Genomic DNA, 24,771 nt, shown 5'->3' with positions numbered 1-24,771 from the left:
AGTAGGATACCATAGCTAAAAGAACAGAGCTTCAGGCTCTTTGAGGCTGGGGAATTAAATGCATCATTAAAATAAAATGCATTAATTAGTTCAACCTTTTGCAGATGGCTTCAAAACCAGCAAGGAATACCAACCCATGCATATAGCAGAGTTTGGTGCTTGTCACAGCCTTTCTTAGATTGTGAGACCTGCTCCCCCCACAGAAGGACCGTGATCACGTCTAATTCCCACCTAAGTATTTTCTCCTAGTGCTTAGTACAGTGTTCTAATAATAATCATGATGATAGTATTTGTTAAGCACTTACTATGTGCTAAGCATTGTTCTAAGCACTGGGAAAGCACTTAATACGATTAGTACTCTTCCGCTTGGAGTTACAAAGAGATGTTCGCACAAGAAATGGAATGTGTACTCCTCCACAGGTATGACTGCATAGGTAATAGGGGAGATGGCTTCTCCTGACACTGTACCACTATGCAGAATGAATAAATGAATGAATGCATCACACCATAGAATTCAAGCCAGGGGGGACTTGGACAGGATCAATTAATAGATCACTTGTATATACTGATCACTTACTGTGTGCAGAGCACTGTTCTAAGCACTTGGGAGAGCCCCACGGCACTTAAGTACATATCTGGAATTTTATTTATTTCTATTAATGTCTGTCTGCCCCTCTAGATTGTAAACTTGAGAAGCAGCGTGGCTCAGTGGAAAGAGCACGGGCTTTGGAGTCAGAGGTCATGAGTTCGAATCCCAGCTCTGCCACTTGTCAGCTGTGTGACTGTGGGCAAGTCACTTAACTTCTCTGGGCCTCAGTTACCTCATCTGCAAAATGGGGATTAAGACTGTGAGCCCCATGTGGGACAACCTGATTCCCCTATGTCTACCCCAGCGCTTAGAACAGTGCTCTGCACATAGTAAGCGCTCAACAAATACCAACATTATTATTATTATTAAACTTGTGGGCAGGCAATGTGTCTGTTATATTGTACTCTCCCACACACTTAGTCCGGTGCTCTGCACACAGTAAGTGCTCAATAAATGCAATTGATTGACTGATTACGCTATAACGAAGTTGATAGACACCTTCTCTGCTCAGAACGGCCTTAGAGTCTAGAGGGGATCTTCAGAAAGATTGCTGTCTTTTGGTCTTCTTAGGCAATAAGCTTCTCAAAGGAAAAATCGTGTCTTCTAACTCTAATGTACTCTCCAAGCACTTAGAAGAGTGCTCGGTGCATGCTACTGATGAATCAATAGTGACAGTAGTGAGGTAGAGGACATACTTCTGACGGCAAAGACCAATGGTCCGGTTCTCATCAGAACGATGGCTTTCCCTTTTCCTGCCCAGAAATATTCCAGGACCTCTGAATTGAGATCTCCAAAAAGCACAAAAATGAAGTCTCCAGTTGCTTTTGGGATCTTCATTTGGAAGGAAAAATCCAAAGATCTTTGGATCATTAATTGAGATATTTGTTAAGAGATTACTGGGTTCTAAATGACCTGATTATCTTGAATCTACCCCAGTGCTTAGCACCTAACACTGGGGTAGATACAAAATAATCAGGTCAGTTAATTCATTCGATAGCATTTATTGAGCGCTTACTATGTGCAGAGCACTGTACTAAGCACTTGGAATATACAGTTTGGCAACAGATAGAGACAATCCCTTGCCCAATGACGGGCTCACGGTCTAATCGGGGAGACAGACGGCAAATCCATCTGTGATATTGATTGCTTACACTATGAGGAGCACTCACTAAGCATTTGTGAGGGAACAATACAATAGAATAGATAGATATGATCCCTGCCCACAAGGATCTTACAGATTAGAGGGGAAAACAGAAATTAAAATTTATTATAGATGATTATGTACTTAAGAGCTGCTTTGGTGGGGGAAAATCAAGTTGCTCAAGGGTTAAAGACCCAAATGCATAGACGATGTGGAAAGGAGAGCAAAGAGAAGAAGTGATGCAGAAGGGAGGGTAAATAAGGAGAGTGAGGGCTTAGTCAGGGAAGACCTCTTGGAGGAGATGTGATTATAGGAGAGCTTTGAAAAGTGGCAGAGTGGTGGACACAAATCTCTCTTTCACATGGGGCTCACAATATAAGTAGGAGGGGAACAGATGTTTTACATCATTTTAGAGCTGAGGAAACTGAGGTACAGAGAAGTTAAGAGACTTGCCCAAAGTTACACAGCAGGCAATTACTCTCCCCCCTGCAAAGGCTTATTGAAGACACATCACCTCCAAGAAGCCCTCCCAGACTAAGCCCTCCTCTCCTCTCTTCCCACTCCCTCTGTGTCACTCTGACTTGCTCCCTTCATTCATCACACACACACACACACACAAACACCCCGGCGCCAGCCTCACAGCACTTACGAATATATATTTAATAATATAAATTTATATTATGTACTTTATTTTTCTATATATATCTTAATGTCTGTCTCCCCCTCTAGACTGTGAGCTCTTTGTGGGCAGGGAATGTGTCTATTGTTATATCCCCCAAGGGCTTAGTACAGTGCTCTTCACGTGGTAAGCACTCAATAAATGCGATTGAGTGAATGAATGAAGTACCTCCCAGGCCCATGCTTTCTCCAGTAGACCACACTGTTCGCCAGCGGACTGGTTGAAACTTTGCCTGGAAGTATGTTGGCACCTCGCATCAAACTGTCAGTTTTTCAGCCCAGTGCTGAGGAGCCCCTTATTTGCACGTGTTGTGTTTGGGGTTCTCTAGCCAAAATCATTAAGGAGAGGGGAGTAGGAGGGAAGACCAGGCCAGGGAATCAAAACCCAAGCCTCTTTGTGATTTCCTAGGGCTGGGCCCCAGCCCTCTTCTCTCAGTAGGATCGGCATCCAGGTCTCTTGGGTGTGGAGTGATCTACTGACAAGTCACCTAATCCCACAAGCTGTCTGTGACAAGTAAATGAGGATGTCAACCAGAAACGTTTGGACAGGCTCATTCTCCCTAGAGACTCAGAAGCTGACATATATTACACACGTGTGCGCACGTGTGTGTTTTTGTCCGTCTGTCCATCTTGGGCACTCAAAGGTGCCACCACTGACAGTAAAGTTCTCCTGGGGATGCCAGTGTGACTCAGCACTCAAATAAACCATGGAGAAATATAAAGAAGAAACTAAACTCTGAGTCCTATAAGTTCATTGTGGGCAGGGAACGCTTCTGTTTATTGTTGTATTGTACTCTCCCAATCATTTAGTACAGTGGTCTGCATACAGTAAGCACTCAGTAAAATGATTGACAAAAACCACATGTATCTAGATAATAACAGTAATTATTAGTATTGTTGTGACATTTAAGTACTTAATATATGACAAAAACGGTAGCAAGCACTGGGGTAAATAGATCATCAGGTCCCATGGGGATTACATTCTAAGAAGGAGAAATGATCTTGAATCACAGTTTTGCAGATGAGGGAACAGAGGCCCACAGAAGTTAAGTGACTTTCTCAGGGTCACACAACAGCTAAGGGGAGGGGCCCAGGATTGGAACCCAGGGCCTCTGACTCCGTGCTCTTTCCACTATGATATACTGCTTCCCTCGATAGAATTACAGGTGATAGTTTCCAGAGGGAAGTAGGGGAGTTGGAATTATTGGCTGGCTCAGTACTACGAGTGATTTCCCTTTTGGCTACTGCTGAGGCGGGATGCAGAAGTCAGCGAAGTAAGCATCAGAGAGAAGCAGCGTGGCTCAGTGGAAAGAGCACGGGCTTTGGAGTCAGGGCTCATGAGTTCGAATCCCAGCTCTGCCACTTGTCGGCTGTGTGACTGTGGGCAAGTCACTTAACTTCTCTGTGCCTCAGTTCCCTCATCTGTAAAATGGGAATGAAGACTGTGAGCCCCACGTGGGACAACCTGATTCCCCTATGTCTACCCCAGCGCTTAGAACAGTGCTTGGCACATAGTAAGCGCTTAACAAATACCAACATTATTAAGCATCAGCATTGAAGCTTCAGACGGTACCCTTGTTTCTGAAGATCAAGTTTGACCTAGCAGGATCTTCAAACCTTTACACAAATGCATAAGAAGTGAAACTCAGAAATCTGGGACCCAATTTTCATCAGAACATCCTGATTTTTGTCGTTGTTTTATTAATGGTATTTGTTAAGCACTTACTGTGTGCCAGCACCGTACTCACTACTGGGGTACATAAAAGATGATCAGGTTGGACACAATCCTTGCTCCATATGGGGCTGATGGTCTTAATCCCCCTTTTACGGATGAGGTAACTGAGGCACAGAGAAGCAAAGTGACTTGCCCAAGGTCACACAGCAGACGAGTGGCAGAGCCGGGATTTAGAACCCAGCTCCTACTGACGCCCGGGCCCCTGCTCTATCCACTGGGATACACCACTTGCTCCCCAGTGTTTCCCCATTTCCTTTGTCTCCTGAAGGTTGCTGTGGAAGTCGTCGCCAGAACTATCCCCAGCGGAATCACGACCCCCTCTCTGTGCAGACCCACATCCCAAACCTGTCGGGGCCCTTGGTTTCCCTCCAGTTTGTAATCTCCCTTCTTAAGATCAGCTGCAGGAGGAGCCAGAAAAGTGGGTTTAATTAATGAATTTGTCATCCACCGCTCACTGGTAATGAGGGAAATCCGGTACTGTACATTCTTCTAAGTGCAGGTTCAGGATCTGGAAATCCAGCTAGTGAGGTCACTAATTCAACCCTTTTCCTATGATTGTCAGCCAAATAAACAGCTGAATGGCTCGACAGGTTTCTGAGTGTTTTTGCAAGGAGGGGGCCATGCCGGGGGGGAGGAGGGTCGCTTGGCGTGGATTAAATTAATTGAGAATGGGTTGGTTTCGTGCCAATCTCTTAGGTGGCTATTTGAAGATAGGTTTCTCCCACTGCTCAGAGCACACCACCAGAGTTTGCAGGCCTTCCCGTTTGCAGTGGTGTCACAGTGAGAAAACTGGAGGCTTCCCCTCACAACTCTCTCTTACAGGACCTCTCTTGGCCGTGGTGAAATCGAGGAAAGGGAAGTGATGGGACAAAGAGGGTTAAGTAATAATAATAATAATGTTGGTATTTGTTAAGTGCTTACTATGTGCAGAACACTGTTCTAAGCGCTGGGGTAGATACAGGGTAATCAGGTGGTCCCACGAGGGGCTCACAGTCTTAATCCCCATTTTACAGATGAGGTAACTGAGGCACAGAGAAGTTAAGTGACTTGCCCACAGTCACACAGCTGACAAGTGGCAGAGCTGGGATTGGAACCCATGACCTCTGACTCCCAAGCCCATGCTCTTTCCACTGAGCCACGCTGCTTCTCTGTAGCCCCAGGACTGGGTAACTGTAATACTACTACTAATAATAATTGTGGTATTTGTTAAGTACTTACTCTGTGCCAGGCACTTTACTAAGCGCTGGGGTGGATGCAAGCAAATCAGGTTGGACACAGTTCCCTGTCCCATTTTACAGATGAGGTAACTGAGGCACATAGCGGTGAAGAGACTTGCCCAAGGCCACGCAGCAGACAAGTGGCGGAGCCGAGATTAGAACACATGACCTTCTGACTCCCAGGCCCGTGCTCTACCCACTAGGCCATGCTACTTCCCCAAGCTCCAGGAGAAGCAGTGTTGCCTAGTGGATAGGGTACAGGCCTGGGAGTCAGAAAGACGTGGGTTCTAATCCCAACTCCGTCACATGACTTCTGGATGACCTTGAGCATGTCATTTCACTTCTCTGTGTGTCGGTTACTTCACCTTAAAATGAGAGGCAAGACTATGAGCCCTACGTGGGACAGAGACTGTGTCCAACCTGATTTGCTTGTATCTACCCCAGCACTTAATATTGTACCTGGCACATAGTAAGTGCTTAACAAATACCATTAAAAAAAAAGAACTGTGACAATTAATTGCCCTTTTTCCTATTCTTGGTCTGTTCTCTCCGGATTCCTGGCTTCTCTACGATGAGTGTGTTGTTTTCTGATTTCTCCAGAATGGCCCCTTACCTAGACCTCAATTTTCAAAGATGGATTTATCAAGGGAACAAGGAACGAGGTGACTCCTGCATCTGTGAATCTTGTTTAGGTTGTAACTTGTCCCAGAGTGGGTCTGATTTTTTTTTTGTCAGTGTATGCATACTCTTCTGTCAAAGGCTTATGAAAGTGGGTCTTTTATCTTTTTCCTGGAAGTTGGAAGGATTTATTTTGTTTTTACAAATATCCATCTTTGAGCAGAGGCAGAAGAGGAAAGAAATAATTTTTGGACCTAATCCCCCAGAGGGCAAGACTCCTATGGCTAAACTCAAAGTTGGAGCCTAGGAATTCTGATGGCTTTTACCCATGTGAGATTCTGAGCTTGCCTTCCCTACATCACCCTGTGAGCAAGTTTTACTTTAAGCTCCTCCAGGGATCCTGTTTTCTAACTCTACCGCATTCTCCCAGGCTTGTAGTGCAGTGCTCTGCACAACTTAAACACTTAAATACCATTGATTAACTGATCTTCATGGGTGGCAGACACCAATTACAATACTCTTCAGAGCTCCCTCCTGCCTAATACAATTTTGTGTCTGCTTTATTATAGTTCCCAGAGTCTTTTATTTTTTCCCATTCAGACTGTCTGAGGAACCTAAGAGGGCTTCTGAAAAGAAGTCTTTCAGACTGCTTTTTAATGAGCTTGATCCCCATGGAAAGTCAGGCCAGACAGCTTCTCGGGTCGTCCTCTGTGGTGACTCAGAAATATCAAGGTGATTCAGAATCTAGAACAACAGAGCTCATGGCTCTGGAGTGGAGTGGGAGTGGGGTGGAATGGCTTTCCAGTGAGTGGGTGTTAAATCTTGCTTTTTTGAGTTGTCCCTAGAATTAAAACATAAACATTTCTCTTAAAGTGTTTCATCTTTCCAAACAGAGGCATGACATGGGGTGATTATTCAGCAGTGATCGTGGGAAGCACAGGCATTGGGAATGTCAGTTTATTGTGATATTGTACTCTTCTAAGCACTCAGTACAGTGCTCTGCACATGGTAAGCTCTCAATAAATACTGACTGACTGACCAATGGATCGGGTATGTGTGTGTGAGGGAATAGAGAGGAGGGAATGCTGGGTGATTATGGTGCATGTGAAGCACTATGATTTCTAAGTGCCAGTGTAGCTACAAGTCATTTAGGTTGGACACAGTCCCTGTCCCACATGGAGCTCCCACTCTTAATCCCCATTTTACAGATGAGATAACTGAGGCTGACTTACCCAAGATCACACAGCAGACATGTGGCAGAGTCGGGATTAGAAATCATGTCCTTCTGACTCCCGGGGCCTGTACGCTATCCACTAAGTCAATCTCCTTCTCCTTGGGATCCTTGGGATCTCAGCCAAGACACTTAACCTCTCCGGATCCCAGTTTCCTCACCTATAAATCAATCCATGATGTTTACTGAGTGCTTACTGTGTACAGATCACTGTACTAAGTGCTTGGGAGAGTGCAAGGTAACAATAGTAACAGAGTTGGTAGACAAATTCCCTGCCCACAACAAGCTTACAGTCTGGGAATAAGATGGCCTGCGAGCTGAATGCAGCACAGGTACTGTGTCTCATCTCATAATCTTGTATCTACCCAGGGCTTAGCACGTAGTAAATCAATCAGTGGTATTTATTGAGTGCTTACGGGGCCTAGAGCATAAATTCATTCATTTGTTTGTATTTTCTGAGCATTTACTGTGTGCAGAGCACTGTACTAAATGCTTGGAAAGCATAATTCAGCACTAGAGACAATCCCTGCCCACACCGAGTTTACAGTCTAGAAGTCGAGAGCCCTGTCCTAAGCGCTTGGGAGAGTACGATACAACGGAGTTGTTAGACATGTTGCCTGTCTACTTCAAGCTTACAGTAAATCCTTCACAACTGCCATTATTATTATATTATTACTGCTAATAATAATCTGTGGGTCTTTTGTATATAATAAACAGTATGAAGAGTATTTGTTCTCCTAGGCTGGTTGAATAAAGTGGTTTTACTTCAGACAATCTCCACGTATGGCCACAAGTGCACCCAAGCTTAGACTAGAGCATTCTGCCCCTCTGGCACACACTTTTCTCAACCCTGTTTTGCCACTGTCTTTCAGGGAAGCTGATGGCTATAACCCTATTTTGAAAACCATTGGTGAATCGAGTTCTATAAATGCCAGCTGGAGAGGTCTAGAGGCAGGCGGCCTACCTCTCTCCTCTGGACAGGTCCGACCGAGGGGTCAGAGGGCTGGAAGCTTGGTTGTGGGCCTGCCCTGGGATTCACCGCCCTTGCTGTCAGCTGGGAGAACACTGAGGCTTTGCACTGGGTCCTCGATTCTATGTGACCACTGCTCTGGGTTTCAAGCAAGTTGCCCTCGTGACCAGATTTAGCCAAGGCAATTCGCGTATTTTTTTTCTGGTGTCTAAAATGTCTTAGTGGAAGTGGTACAACCCCAGATTTCTCTTCCCGTGTCCTGGACTTTCTAGCCACCTCTGTTTCTCCCCAGTTGCTTTCCTAAAACTTGGGCCAACCAATTCCCAACATTTTCCTGCCTTCCTAGATCATTCTGATATTCCACACAAACTTTCTTGGAGTCCTTAGTTTCACTGTGCAGATGCCTTGGACCCTGAGCTTTTGTCCGGTGTGGGAGTGCGCGCTCTCTCTCTCTCTTCCCCTCTGCCCCTTCCTGCTCTCCCCAAGGAGGAGATAAAACACATCAGTGATAATAGCCTGGTTTCAGTAGTCGGTTAATTAATTCACCCGTATTATGTGCCAAAGCAACTGGATTAAATACAAGGTAATCAGTTTGAGCACAGTTCAAACTGGACTGCCAGTGTTAAGGAATAGAGAGAACACAGATGAGGAAACTGAAGCCCAGAGAGATTATATGTCTCGGTCAAGGTCACCCAGCAAGCCGGTGGCAGAGTGGGACTAGAACCCAAGCCTCTCGGTTCCCAGTTCCCCCGCTCTTTCCTGTAAGCCACACCATCTCCCAAGATACACAGTCAGCTTACATTTGAGGCAATCAGTTTTCCATTATTTTCAATGTGTATTTCCCATTGACAGCTGAGATTAAAGATAAGTGGTTCTCCAGTTCTTTCCTCCAGCCAGACCAATAGTCCCTGTGGGTCACATTTCCTGTTACTCAGATCAACCCAGACATTAGAGAGCTGATCAAATTTTTTTGCAATAACTCTCCTAGATCTGCCCTGAAAAGGAATATAAAAGGACACTCTTTGTTCAAAAGTTAATTTGCATTGATTTCCATGTATCATCATCACAGTTCTTTCTTGAGCTCCCACATTGGTTATATAGTCAAAAAATGTTTAGAGGTTAAAACATTTATAATCTAGCAGACAGGGAGGTGCAGGGACAAAGAGAAACGACTAACAGTCTGCTATTATAGATTTATTTTTCAACAATTGAAACGTCTCATAACGATGACATTTGTTAAACATTCACTGTATGCCAGGGACCGTACTAAGCGCTGGGGTGGATACGAGCAAATCAGGTTGGACTCAGTCCATGTCCCGCATAGGGTTCGAGGTCGTGATGCATGGGGCTCACAGTCTTAATATCCAACTTTCCTCTCGGTGTCATCTTATGTCTATGCCAGGCAAGCTACAGAGCCCTTTCTCTGTGCCGAGCACTGGGTTAAGTACTGGATAGATTCAGGATAATCAGATGTAACACGGTCCCTGTGCGCAATCTAAAAAGTATGCTCTTCCTGTTTTGCAGGTGAGGAAACTGAGGCTGGTTTAAGTGACTTGCCGAAAGTCACATAATAGGTCAGCGGCAGAGTTAAGGCCAGAACCCAGATGTCCTGACTCCCAGCTGTTTCCACTAGGCCATGCTAACCAACTAAAAACTAAGAACAAAGGGGAGGAGGGAGCCCACAGCTTTCTAATAACCTGATTGTTCACATCTTTAGTTTCAGCCCACTGAACCCTGGATTGAGAACTGATGTAGCTGATCATAATACAGCTCAGTCATTCACTCATTCATTCGATTGCACTTATCATTATTATTAATAATAATAATATTGTTAAGCACCGTTCTAAGGGCTAGGGTACATAAAAGCTAATCAGCCTGGACACAGTCCATGTCCCACAAAGGGGCTCGCAATCTTAAAACCCATTTTACAGATAAGGTAACTGAGGCCCAGAGTAGTGAGGTGACTTGCCTAAAATCACACAACAGACAAGTGGCAGAGTAGGGATTAGAACCCAGGTTCTTGGGACTCCCAGGCCCGGGCTCCAGCCACTAGGCAACCCCGCTTCTCCATGCTGCCCCAGGTTTGCCCGATCAAGAAGCTCTGCCGACAAGCAACGGATCCAGAACACCCCCATCCTTCTAGATTCCTACCCTTCTCCCCTTCCCGTGCTCCCCCTAACAAGCATTTACTGGGTGTAAAGCACTGTACTGAGGGCTTGGGAGAGTACAATATGACAGTAGACAGACACATGCTTATCTAGGCTCAAGGTTGATAGGGCAAATGGGGCACAGCATTGCTGTACAACATGTTCTTCCTGATTGGCTTGGGAGTACCTCTGATTGACAGCTGATGCCTAAAGGTTCTGGCTCCACTGCTCTCCTCTGTTCCACCGTACAGTCCTGCGAACCTCCCTGGACTCTGGGAGCTGCCAACGTCTCGGCAGCAGGATTGGCGTATGTACGTCTATGAATGCTCGACCCATCAAGACAGCCTCCCTTCCTCAAGGGCCAAGGGACTGGCTTGCCTCGAGGAATCAAGTAGACAGACTCATTCGGGGAAAAACACTGTTGCAGATATTATTTGGCACGGAGGGAGAAAAACCTAAATTGGAGACACCTTCAGATTGAGAAACTTGAAAGGGCTGTAACTGGAGGTTGCTCATCTTCGGTCTTGCTGACTTATCCTGGATCCACTGATAGCCCCTACTGTGAGATATACAGGTCATAAAGTCATTGAAATTAATGTTCCTTATCATTATTGTTGGGCCATAAAATTGTAAGTTCTTTGAGGGCAGGGATTATGACTTGGACCCTATTCTAGTGTATGCTCTCTTCCAAGCCTGTAAAGCAATGCTCTGGGCAAAGTGAATGCTCAGTAAATACAGTTGATTGATTAACGTGGATAACACTACTGCATTAAATGTGTATTACTTTTAAAAAAAAGATTTTTGCATCAGTGATCCTATGTGTCCTCACAGTATCCCTGAGATTAGAGCAAATAGAAGGGGGTACTAACTTCTCTGATCCTCAGTTTCCACATCTACAAGATGGGGGTATGTGACTTGCCTAAAGGCAGACCTTGGGATTCTTGTCAGAGCCAAGTCAGCGTTGTCTAGTAGAGAAAGCACAGGTCTGATAGTCAGAGGACTTGAACTCTAATTCGGAATCTGCCACTTGTCGGCTGTGCATTCTTGGGCAAGTCACTTAACTTCTCTGTACTTCATTTTCCTCATCTGTAAAATGGGGATTCAATACCTGTTTGCCTCTCCCTTAACCTGGGAGCCAGATTATTATTATCGCTGTTATGATTAATAATTATATTGCTGCTATTATTATTATTTCTAGACTCTGGAACATCTCTCTCTCTCAGACCAGTCAAACTGTTTCCCAAACTCAGCAGTTGGTCTTTAGCCGAGGGCTAATGGCCATTTATTAGGTGTACCCGGTTCAGGCATCACTGACCTCTCACTCTTCATCCATTTCATTTTCAGAAGAGGTTTCAGGAGAAGCTACAGTTTGTACTTACCCCTTATGGTAGCAATCATCAATCAGGTTTATGGGCATGTCATGCACACAGGAAACCATAAAAGCTTAGTGGGAATCGTATCTGTAGGAGTCATTTCAGCGTCTAGTTCTCTGAACATTCTGTTTAGCCGAAATATGTCTGAGCCTTACGTTTCACGCTGGGTGGTTCTTTTCCTCTTCCCCTCTACTTTCCGAGGAGCAGTCGTGGTTGTGTATATAGGTTGTGTTTACACGTGCTGGAGTTTGCACGTGCCTGGAACAGAGTGAGACATTTTTCCTTGACCATGATTTCTGTTCATATGCTATGCGGGCAGCTTCCGCACCTTTCCCTTTCCCGAGGCCCCACCACCCAAGTCAGTAAAGGTCAGGGACACAGTCCACTTCAGATAACGGTTGATTAGCTTTCTCCCTTTCAAGGAAGTCTAGGAAATGTTCATTAAATATTTCATCTCCTTGATAAACTTCATTTTCAGGTTCACCCCATATCATTTTAATTTCCTTTTCCTCAATAACTTCAGCCCTGGGAATAGGAGTTGGAAATGTGCCTGTCATTCATTATAAAGCGAGTTGCTCCTCCCTCTTTCTCTCTCCTCTTTCCGTTTCCCTTTCCCCTCCACCCCTTAGCCACTGTGTTCGCTTCAGCTGACGCATGGAGGGATTCAGGTTCGCAGCCTGGCCCGTGGGATTTGTTTCACCCGGGTGGGCGGCGTATCTGTCCAGGGCGATATCTCGTCTTCCGCTCTGCACCTCACTCTTCCCCGCAGGATTAAGGCTTGTGTGTGTTCAGCTGAATATTAACAAAGGCTTTGTTTCACTAATGCTCCTAATGCTAACCTTCTCGCTATACCCCCATCTCATCTACCTCTCTGCCAACCTCTCGCCCACATCCTGCCTCTGGCCTAGATGGCCCTCCGTCTTCATATCCCACAGACAATTACTCTCTCCATATTCAAAGCCTTATTGAAGGCAGATCTCCTCCAAAAGGCCTTCCCTGACAAAGCCCCTTTTCCCTCTTCTCCCACTCCCTTCTGCGTCACCCTGACTTGATCCCTTTATTCATTCTTCCCTCCCAGCCCCACAGCACTTAGGTACGTAGCTGTAATTTTATTTATTTATATTAATGTCTGTCTCCCTCCCTGGACTGTAAACTCATTGTGGGCAGGGATTGTGATGATCGTATTGTTGTATTGTACTCTCCGAAACAGTACAGTGCCCTGAACACAGTAATCCGAAGTGCATTTCCATTCTTTATCAAATGGACCAAAACCGGAAAGCTTCAGAGGATGGAGGTGAATTAAGCAGAGAAAGTGAAGGGGGTGGTCATGGTAGTCATAGTAAATGTATTTATTGCGTGCCCACAGTGTGGATTGTACTGTATTAAGAGGTAAAATAATGTTCCTTGTCCACAAGGATGGCAGGATAGATAAAGGGACCCAAAATGGCGATGGCTGGTGATTACTCCACTTAGTCTAGCTTTGGACTTTTGCTTAACAGAAAGCTCATGTTGTGTCTGGATTAGCAAACAGGATGCACATGGGGACCATGAGGTTTTTGAGGCCCCAAACTCACTGCAGTGTCTCCTTGTGGGTAATAAATCCATTAATGGTATTTACTGAACATTTGCTATGTACAGAGCACTGGACTAGGCGCTTGGGAGAGTACAATTCAACAGAGTTGGCAGACACATTAGCTGCCCACAATGAGCTTAGAGACAAAAGGGGCAGCCAGACATTAAAATAAATTCTGCCTATGTAGATAAATGCTGCGAGGCTGAGGGTGGATTGAATATCAAGTGCTTAAAGAGTGCATACAGATCAAATGCATGTGTTAACCAAAAAGGAGAAGGGAGTAGGGAAAATTAGATTTTAGGAAAGGCCTGTTGGAGGGGATGTCATTTTAATAAGGCTTTGAAGGTGGGGAGGAAGGAGGTGGGGAGAGTAGTGATCTGTCATGTATGGAAGGGGAGGGAGTTCCGGGCCAGAGGTGAGTAGAGAGATAGATGAGATTCCTTCATTCATTTGTTCATTCATTCATATTTATTGAGCGCTTACTGTGTGCAGAGTACAGTACTAAGCACTTGGGAGAGTACAATATCACAATAGACACATTCCCTGCCCACAACGAGCTTAGTCTAGATTGAGGCACTGTGAGTGGGTTGTGGCTATTCCGCTAAAGATGGAGATGCTTCATATGACTCAGTCATTCAGTGGTACTTATTGAACATTTACCGTGTGCAGAGAATTGTATTAAACACTTGGGAGAGTACAATAGAGTACAGAGTTGGTAGATATGTTTCCTGTCCTCAAAGAACTTACAATCAAGTGGGGAAGACAGACATTTAAAATCAATTCTTGGCCTACACCCAAAGTCTCTGATTCACCTAACCATATCAGAAAGTATCACACTCTCCTTTCACTCAGGGTTGCTTCCCAATCTTGACCTAAAGTAAGGAGAGAAGTAGTCATAAATGACGACCATTACCATCACTGCATTTGCATGGTTATTTAATAATAATAATAATAATAATGATGGTATTGAGCACTGTTCTAGATACAAGGTAATCAAGTTGTCTCACATGGCGCTGAGTCAAAATCCCCATTTTCCAGATGAGGTAACTGAGGCACAGAGAAGTTAAGTGGCTTGCCCAAGGTCACACAGCCAAGTGGCGGACCCGGGATTAGAACCCACATCCTCTGACTTCCAAGGCCATGTTCTTGCCACTAAGCCACGCTGTTTCTCCCTATTTGCATAATAGAGTGAGCTGTACAGACCTGTATACTTTATGTAGGAGCCTTTCTCCTTCCTAAACTCCTCTGAGTTAGGTACAGAGCATTGGGAGGAATCAGTTAATTATTTCTAACACTTCCTGATCAGCACTGCAGGTCCCAAGATTATACCCACCCTGGGCCCTATCCCACCTGGGCATAAGAGAGGGAACCCCTAGGTTAAGGAAAAGATAAAGTGGAGTAGGAAAACATAAGAGCCACGCAGTCCCTGCCACAACTCAACAGTGATTCGGACCTACCCTCTTAACTTTGGCTCTGATTTCTGGGATCACAGCGCTTCCGTTCATAGCTGCAATTTACTTATATTAACGTCTGTCTCCCCCTCTAGACTCTAAGCTCCTTTTGGGCAGGGAATGTGTCTACCATCTGTTATGTTGAACTCTATCAAGCATTTAGTACAGTGCTCTGCACACCGTAAGCGCTCAATAAATCCAATCGATTGATCAAGATAATTGAAAAAAATCTACTTCTTCACCTCCTCTGTTCTCCACTACTTCAGGCTTGGGTCTGAACGATGGGAAGGGACTCTTTTTTCAGGTAAAAAGAAAAAAACTTATTGTCTATTATCTTTTTTGGCACTTTAAGAATTCTGTAACTGGAAGTCTGGAATCATTCCTGTCTTGCTTTAGGAGCTGATGTTTTTAGCCGACCAGGAAGAGAATTATAATGCTGTTTCCAGAGGGGAAACGGTTAGTGCCATATTTCTCGCATTCCACTGGGTGGCCTGGCATTTGGGAAACTGGCTATAGTCTATTCCAGCAGAAGGGACTCGGTCTTGAATTCTTACCGAGGATTTCAGAAGTCATCTCATCTTGTGACCCTTGAACTCGGCTTCAAAATCTTCAGATCAAGTACCCAGATCAACCAAACTATTACACTCATGTTCTCCTCATTTGCCCTTGCTGAATTCAGCAGCCCGAGTCCAAATGCTGCATCATGTGTTTTCTTTTCTTTCCTGCCTCTCTGGCACTGCCCCGTAACGCTGACCTCACTCTGTTTGTGAACCCACATGCTATGTTGCAGCATAATTCCACTGAAAGCTGAACACGGATTTTTGCCAGTTCTCATTTCTCTCCCTTCATACCGATTCTGGTGACTCTAGCTCTATTTTGCATCACTTTCCCTTTTAGTGCTGTTTTGTGTTACTTCCCTTCTCCGCTTCTAACCTTCTTTGAATTCTTAATATGGCTTTGTTAGTGATACCTGCCAAAACCTCCTTTCTCGTTCCTTCTGGTTTATGTACTATACCAAGGGCACGGCCCTGTCTTACTGATTTGTTCTTCTTTAAAGCGTCCCGTCCCGTGGTCACTGAAACCTAGATATGGAAGTGTAGTGATATCTATTGTGTTTTTAACCCAACCTTCTCCCTCACCTTTGACGCTCGGAAAATAATCTGTTATTTCTCTTGTGGAAAGTTGTGGTTTTGTTTTTTAATGGTATTTGTTAAGCGCTTTCCACGTGCCAGGCACCTTACTAAGCACTGAAGTAGATACACGTTAATCAGATGGGACACGGTCCATGTCCCACATGGAAGGCACAGTCTTAATCTCCATTTTACAGCTGATGTAATTGGTCAATCAGTGGCATTTATTGAGCACTTACTATGTGCAGAGCACTGTAGGAAGAGCTTGGGACAGTACAATACAACAGGGATAGCAGAGACATTCCCAGGCCACGATGAGCTTACAGTCTAGAGGGACTGTAACTGAGGCGCAGAGAAGTTAAGTCTCTTGCCCAAGGTCACGCAGCAGACAAATGTTCTTGGATTCTCTGCTTCCAGGAGGCCTTGATGAGGGATTGTGTGGGAAACACTCCAGTGGTGTCTAATATGGTGTTTGGTTGGGGTGGAGGAAAGGGAGAAGGAGAGAATGTTCAATTTCACTGTCACCATAGTTGGGGTATTCACTTTGCACTTCACCCATCATAACCCCTGCCTCTAGGGATAAGGATGATTATGACATTTGTTAAGCACTTACTATGTGCCAAGCACTGTTCTAAGTGCCGGAGTGGATGCGAGCTAATCAGGTTGTCTCAAATAGGGCTCACAGTCTTGATCCCCATTTTCCAGATGAGATAACTGAGGTACAGAGAAGTTGACTAGCCCAAGGTCACAGAGCAGACAAGTGGCAGAGCAAAATTAGAACTCATGACCTTCTGACTCCCAGGCCCATTTGTGTGTGTAGTCAGGGAATGTGGCTACCAACTCCATGTATTATATTCTCCTAAGGGCTTAGTACAGTGCCTCTGCACACAGTGAGCCCACAAACGAAGTGTCCCTTGTTGGTGAATCCGGACAAAGTGGACCTGAGTGAGTTATAATAATCATCTTGTCCTTTTTCCCCGACTCAGCTGTAGTAATAATAATAATAATAATTGGGGTCCTTGTGAGCACTTATTATGTACCACACATTGTACTAAGAGCTTGGGAGAGTATGGTGCAGTTGGCAGACCTGATCCCTGCCCTCAAGGATTTTACAGTCTAACGAGGGAGACTGACATTCAAAGAAATTACAGGTAAGGGAAGCAACTGAGTATAAGAATTTGTACATAAATGCTGCTAAGGGAAGGGTGGGGGAGTACTTTAGTGCTTAGGAGGTGGGGTGAGGTGCACAGGTGGGAGAATGACAGCTGGGAGGGCTTCTTGGAAGAGATACGATTTCAGTTGGACTTTGAAGAGGGAAAGAGTGCTGATCTGTCAGTTATGTGAGTGAAGGGAGTTTGACAGATGAGTAAACTGAGACACAGAGAAGATAAATGATTTGCCCAAGGTCACACAGCAGGCAAGTCGTGGATCTGAAATTAGAACTCGGGTCTCCTGACTCCCAAGTCCTGGCTCTTTTCACCAGACCACACTTAACTGATACTTTTTCCATTCTAATCAACATTTTTATCCTCGCCAACCAATTATTGTCAAGAGCTGATGGTATAAGTGCTGGAATAGATTCCCGGGACGTAAGCTCACTGTGAGCAGCGAATGTGTCTGTTATATTATTGTATTGTACTCTCCCAACTGCTTAATACAGTGCCCTGCACACATAGCTCAGTAAATATGACTGACTGATTAGATACATGATTATGAGGTGGACACCATCCCTCACACTTGGGGCTCACTATCCATCTTATTCCCTTTTTACAGATAAGGAGACTGAGTTAAGGCTCAGAGAGGTTATGTGGCTTGCCCAAGGTCAGTAGGCCAGTTCCAGAACTGGGATTGGAACCTAGGTGTTCTGACACACGGAACCATACAGCACTTTCCATAATAATAATAACAGTAATAATTTGTTGTGGTATTTGTTAAATGCGTACATGTGCCAGGCACCATATTAAGGCTGGATTGGATACAAACAAACACAGTCCCCATCCCATGAGGGGTTCACTGTCTAAAACCCCATTTTACAGATGAGGTGACAGAGGTCCAGAGAAGTGAAGTGACTTGCCCAAGACCACACAGCAGACCAGTGGCAGAACCAGGATCAGAACTCACGACCTGTCTCCAAGGCCCATGCCCTCTCCACTACGCCATGCTGCTTCTTATTCATTCATATTTATTGAGTGCTCTACATATGTGTAGAGCACTGTACTAAGCACTTGACAGAGTACAATAGAACAATAAACAGACACGTTCCCTGCCCACAATGAACTTAGAGTCTAGAGGGGGAAAGACAGACATCAATACAAATAAATAAAATTACAGATCTGTACATAAGTGCTCTGGGGCTGGAATGGCGGGGAGAGGAAAAGGGATCAAGTCAGGGTGACGCAAAAGGAAGTGGGACATGAGGAATGGTGGGGCTTAGTCTGGTAAGGCTTCCGGGAGGAGCCGTGCCTTCAATAAGGCTTTGAAAGGGGGGAGATTTGTTGTTCTTCGGATTAGAGGAGAGAGGGTGTGCCAGGCCAAGGCACGACACGATCTAGGGGTAGGTGGTGAGATGGAAGCACGGTGAGCAGGTTAGCACCAGAGGAGCCGAGTGTGCGGGCTCGGTTGTAGAAGGAGAAGAAAGGTGAGATAGGAGGGCACAGGGTGGTGGAGTGGTTTAAAGACAATAGTGAGGAGTTTTTGTTTGATGCAGAGATGTCTCACGTCATCCTGTCTCCCTCAATAACTTTTAATAATAATAATAATGTTGATATTTATTAAACGCTTACTATGTGCAGAGCGCTGTTCTAAGCGCTGGGGGAGATACAGGGTAATCAGGTTGTCCCACGTGAGGCTCACAGTCTTCATCCCCATTTTACAGATGAGGTAACTGAAGCACAGAGAAGTTAAGTGACTTGTCCACAGTCACACAGCTGACAAGTGGCAGAGCCGGGATTCGAATCCATGACCTCTGACTCCGAAGCCCAGGCTCTTTCCACTGAGCCACGCTGCTTCCCCAGCAACTGAGTTCAGATTGCTTTTATTATTTAATGATTTTAGGCTACCCAGAGGTTTCTGAACCTTTGAAAATGAGTAGCTTGAGCCCCTACGGACACAAAATCCCACATACCTGAAGGTATTTCTCACATCCTTGGAATGACTGTACACTTTTGTTTGTAAATCACTCTTTTGCCCCCAGCAATTCTGAGTCCTCCTCGCCCCACTTACTGTGGGCTTCCTCTCTAGCAGGGGTTGTGCTGCATCTGTAGTAGTCTCCGACCGCTTCATAGCATAAACAGAACTTAGTCATCGGCTTGTCTGCTCATCAGATAGTCTCCCCAAGAAGTCTCTTCGCTATCAGTAAATGTTACTTCAGAGTGTGCAGGGCCTGGAAACCATCAAGACTTTAAAAAAAAAAAATTGCAGGGATAGTCGGTTTTGTCTCCTTTCCCCTACTACTCTTGTCTTCCCTGCCTACCAATTTCCTAGGAAGGTTGGCATCTAAGGGAAAGGAAATAAAATGTTGACTTTCAGATTTAGTTACTTTCCAAGTCTGTCTCTCGTTCCACACTGAGACATTAAAGGAAACAGGAATTGCTAAAATTATTACCGGCTGATTTGTTGCAGGAGAAAGCAACTCCCAAAGTTATCCCTCCCAGAAATCAACAGACAGTTTGCACAAATGTAGCAAGTATACATCCTGCATGGCTTAGTGGAAAGATCCTGGGGCTTGGGAGTCTGAGGACATGGGTTCTAATCCCAGATTCGCCACTTGTCCGCTGTGACACCTTGGGCAAATCACTTCACTTCTCTGGGCCTCAGTGACCTCATCTGTAAAATGGGGATGAAGACTGCGAGAAGACTGCGACCCCACGTGGGACAACCTGATTACCTTGTATCTACCTCAGTGCTCAGAACAGAGCTTGGCACATAGTAAAGGTTTAACAAATACCATAATTACTATAATTATTATTATCCAACTTTTAAATTAATCTATGCCTGGTCTAGTGACTCCTCCATTTCTTGAAACTTCTTTTCCTTTTCTTCAGCTCCCTTCTGTGTCACCCCCTGACTCACTCCCTTTATTCATCCTCCCTCCCAACACCACAGCACTTCATTCAATTGTATTTATTGAGCGCTTACTGTGTGCAGAGCACTGTACTAAGCACTTACGTACCTATCTGTAATATACTTATAGTAATGTCTGTCTCCCCTTCTAGACTGTAAGCTTCTTGGGGGCAGGGAACGTGTGTTATAATAATAATAATGTTGGTATTTGTTAAGCGCTTACCTTGAGCCAAGCATTGTTCTAAGCACTGGATTAGATGCAGGGTAATCAAGTTGTCCCATGTGAGGCTCACAGTCTTAATCCCCACTTTACAGATGAGGTAACTGAGGCACCGAGAAGTAAAGTGACTTGCCCAAAGTCACACAACTGACAGGTGGCAGAGTTGGGATTAGAACCCATGACCTCTGACTCCCAAGCCCATGCTCTGTCCACTGAGTCACGCTGCTTCTCTATTGTGCTTCTCTCAAGTGCTTAGTACCTCTGCACATAGTAGGCACTCAATAAATACACTTGACTGACATGCAAAAATGTCATAGAGAAAACCACATGGTGATAATTGTTTTTTGCTTGGTTTGGGGGTCTAGGATTTTTTTTTTCCTTTTTCCATTCTTCCATCCGAGTCCACTATGGTTTCATTTCTCCTTTCACTGTCACCAGATTCAGACAAAGGGAACTCATTAAACAATGTGTGTTCTGAATTGGTCACACATTTTACTTGGGAGTCAGAAGGCCATGGGTTCTAATCCCTGCTCCACCACTTGTCCGCTGTGTGACTTTGGAAAAGTCACTTCACTTCTCTGAGCCTCAGTTACCTCATCTGTAAAATGGGGATTGAGACCGTGAGCCTCACGAGAGACAGGGATTGTGTCCAACCCCTCCCTAGACTGTAATCTTACTGTGGTCAGGGAATGTGTCTGTTTACTGTTATATTGTACTCTCCCAAGCACTTAATACAGTGCTCTGCACATGGTAAGTGCTCAATAAATGCAATTGAATGAAAGAATGACAGGAACCTTTCCAACCCGATTTGCTTGTATCCATACAGTGCGTGGCACAAAGTAAGCACTTAACAAATGCCATTATTATTATTGTAAGTATTAGCGTTATTACCAGTGACCCCAAAGTTCTGTCGAAGGGCTGCTCGCTCACCTGCAGTGCGGGTGTCAGCACCTCTTTAGTCCGGACATTAGAATTCTCAGCATCTTGGGACAGATTCCTGAATGCTGTCTATTGCCAAGGAGCTTTATTATTAATGGAATTTCTAAAATCAAAAAATGCACCTACCCAGCGAAGATGGACATCTAAACCTACAGATAGAGAAGCTATCATTTTGCAGCTGCAGTTTATTTAATATCTTTTATGGTGTTTGTTAAGCGCTTACTATGTGCCAGGCATTGTACTAAGTGCTAGGGTAGATACAAGCTTAACAGGTGGGACACAATCCATGTCCCACATGGGGCTCACAGTCTCAATCCCCAATTTACAGATGAGGTAACTGAGGCACGGAGAAGTGAAGTGACTTGCCCAAGGTCACACAGCAGCCATGTGGCGGAGCCAGAATTAGAACCCAGGTTCTTCTGACTCCCAGGCCTGTGCTCTATCTTCTAGGTCATGCTGTTGCTCTTTAACCTGGAACCCAACTCCTTGAACCAGCTGGAAAACCCAATATCGTTATTCCTATTCCTGATCCTCTGGTGAAGCAGGCTTCAATTCTTGAAGCTCCCTCCTCCAAACCCCACCATCTTCCAAGCCTTTCTGAAATCCCACCTCCTCCAAGTGGCATTCTCGGATTAATTTTCTTCTGCTGGATCACACTGATTTATGTACTTTAGTATGTGAACACTTGCTTATTCACCTACCCTTCCACTCTTGTTTTCCTCCTATCTGTAAGTCATTTTGTGTGTGTCTCCCACTAGAGCAATATATTCTTTGTCTTTGATCTCTCTTATACCCTCTCAAGTGGTGATTACAGTGCTTTGCACACCATAGATGCTCCATAAAGATGATTGATTGATAGGGAAAGAGCACTGACCTGGAAGACAAAGGAACTGGGCTCTAATTCTGTCTCTGCTCCTTACCTACTGTGTGACCTTGGGCAAGACACTTAAACTTCCCCGTGCCTCAGCGCCCTATTCTGCAAAACAGCGATTCAATACCTGTTCTCCCTCCTACTTAGACTGTGAGCCCCATGAGGAAATTGATCATCTGATCATCTACCTTGATACTTGGTACAGTGCTTGGCACATAATAAGTGATTAACAAAACGACAGTTATACTATGATTATTATTTTGGGTTCTGGGTATCCCCTGACCAGTGGCGGGAAGAACAGCAGGATTTACAGATCTTCACTCCTCTTCCTACGTCCATGGAGGACAAACTCTGTACTGTTGCGGAGTCCCATTTTCTCTTTACTAATGGGAAAGAATAGGGTTATTTGGTCTGTACAAGCACAGTACTCACATAGAAGATGATAAATTTGATACTAAATTTACAGTCAAAAATAAAGTGCACAGATACCAGGACTAACAGGTTTTTGAAGGAACAGAGGCTTGCACAGATACCAGGACTAACAGGTTTTTGAAGGGACAGAGGCTTATAATATAATAATGGCATTTGTTAAGCGCTTACTATGTGCCTAACCCTGTACTAAGCACTGGGGTAGATGCCAGATAATCAGGTCCCCAATGGGTCTGGAGAACAGCTATCAAAATCCCTGTTTTACAAATGAGGAAACAGGCATCAAAGTCATACCCAAAACAGTATAAGGTATGCACAATTACTCTCTAATCATTTAAAAAGAGTTTTTAAAAAAAGAAGTTTAATGGGCATTGTGGAAGGTTGTGATGGAAACTTAACCTGTCTAGACAGAGGTCCTGTGGGGAGCCTTTGCTTGAAAAGTCTATGTTTCTTGGAAAATAGCCAATGTCTTGACAAAACCTCAAGTTAGTATTGATTAGAAAAAGGGTTTAACTGAAAGATCATCATCATCTATATTGATGGATTTACCAAATGTTTATGAAGTGCCAGGTTCGGATCCAAACACACAGCAGGCCCCAGCCTGGGACCTGAGATTATGTCTAAGGAAAAAGATACTTCACTCAAGGAAGGATTCTCAGAGGGGATGGAGTTTGAGTTGGGCTCTGGTCGAGGCCCCATGTAGACTGGACTGTTAATGTCAGAGAGAAGGCAAGGAGGAGAGAGAGAAAAGGGAGCTAAGAACAGAGGAACCTGTTTTCACCAATCTCTGACAGGTTTTTGTTGGCTTTTTTCCCTCCCCTTCCTCTCCTAATGTGCTTCTAAAAGGTGGTCTGGCACTTTCTGAGGGGCAAGATGGGAATAATAGCTTCCAGTTTCCACGCTGAGGTTTTGTCTTCGGTCTTGGATGGGGAGCCAACATTTAAAACTATCCCTGATTTCCTAATCCTGCTTGAAGGCATTTCAGCAGAGTGAAAAGGAAGAGATCATTACTCAAGCAAATGAGGACCCCTGTTTGGGAATTCAATTCCTTTTTAAAATAAGGAAGAGGGACCTGATCTAAATGGCCCAACTCCTGCTGTAGAATTGCTTCCTGCCTCAGTAGGGAAGAAGTCAAGGGGCATGCCGGTGACTCACTTTCCCTTGGGCTCTATTTATTTACAACTTGAACTATGCAGGAGGAGATTAACGGGGCTCTCCCTCTGTCTCAGGGAGATCCTTGTGGTGACCTCACCTTCCATTCCGAAATCTCCACATAAGAAGATACCATCGCTTCACTCTTGTTGTTGTGTGATACTGGCTGTGGGCCCTGTGGGGAGGATGAGAGACACACAGATGTTTGGGGGAGGCAGATATCTTTGGCTGATTGATATCTGGGAAATTCATCTGCAGGTAGCTGGTGGCTGTTCCAGGTGAGCCCAAGGAGAGAACCCAGCAATGAGAGTTGAGGGGACAGTAGGAGAAGAGGAGGGAGGAAATGTAGACGGAGGACAGCAAATGGTAGGCTTAATTTTGTGGTACTTCCAACTGCTTCTAAGTCCCTTCAGGAGTTTTATTTTACTCTTTGTGTTGAAAGCAAGGAACGACTCCTGAGTTTCCAACAGTCTTCTCCAAACTGTGACCAAAAAGATTAACTCCACCTGCCTCCTTCCCCATTCTCTTCTGGTTCCTTGTATTCGTATGGGGCAGATCACGGAACTTTGTGCCTGTTTCTTCATGTGCAAAATGCTGGGTAAATACCTGCCCCCCATCCATTCGGGATTGTGTTCAACTACTTCTCCTGTATCTATCCCAGAGCTTAGTATGGTGTTTGACACACAGTAAGTGGTTAACATATGCCACAATTACTATTATTATTGTCTTTTCTTTTTCTGCCCTCTTCATCTTCCTTCTTCCCCCTCCAACAATGGTAATGCGGGTAATGGCAATAGTGGGTGGGAAGGAATTGAGAAAGGAAGAATCTAGAAACAACAGCCTTCAGGGGAGCAAAAAAAAATAACCACAAAAAGTTTTTTCTTGTTCGCCTGAAGTCTGCTGTTTCTGGATTCTTCCCTTCCCAATTCTTTCTCATAAAATATCGCCGACATTTTTAATGGTATTTGATAATCGCTTACAATGTGCCAGGCACTGTTCTAAGCTCCGAGGTATGTAAAAGATGATCAGGTTGGGACACAGTCCATTTCCCACATGTCCCACAGTCTTAATCCTTATTTTACAGATGAGGTAACTGAAGTACAGAAAAGGGAAGTGATTTGCCCAAGTTCACCCAGCAGGCAAGTGGCAGAGCCAGGGTTAGGTCCTTCTGACTTGCAGGCCTATGCTCTATCCATTAGGCCACGCTGCAACTTGAAAAGTAAGCATGATCAGTGTGTGGAGCCA

At 44.7% G+C, this 24,771-nt stretch overlaps 1 protein-coding gene across 4 annotated transcripts in view; it reads left to right on the top strand.

Moving 5' to 3' along the window:
• PALLD (palladin, cytoskeletal associated protein) overlaps window positions 1–24,771 on the top strand; it is a 420,168-nt gene that overhangs the window by 261,971 nt on the left and 133,426 nt on the right. The gene's annotated exons all lie outside the window — the stretch shown is intronic.

The sequence above is a fragment of the Ornithorhynchus anatinus genome, chromosome 12, assembly GCF_004115215.2.
Source record: "Ornithorhynchus anatinus isolate Pmale09 chromosome 12, mOrnAna1.pri.v4, whole genome shotgun sequence".
Classification (NCBI taxonomy): domain Eukaryota; kingdom Metazoa; phylum Chordata; class Mammalia; order Monotremata; family Ornithorhynchidae; genus Ornithorhynchus; species Ornithorhynchus anatinus.
This window is presented reverse-complemented; position numbering and strand designations above follow the sequence as displayed.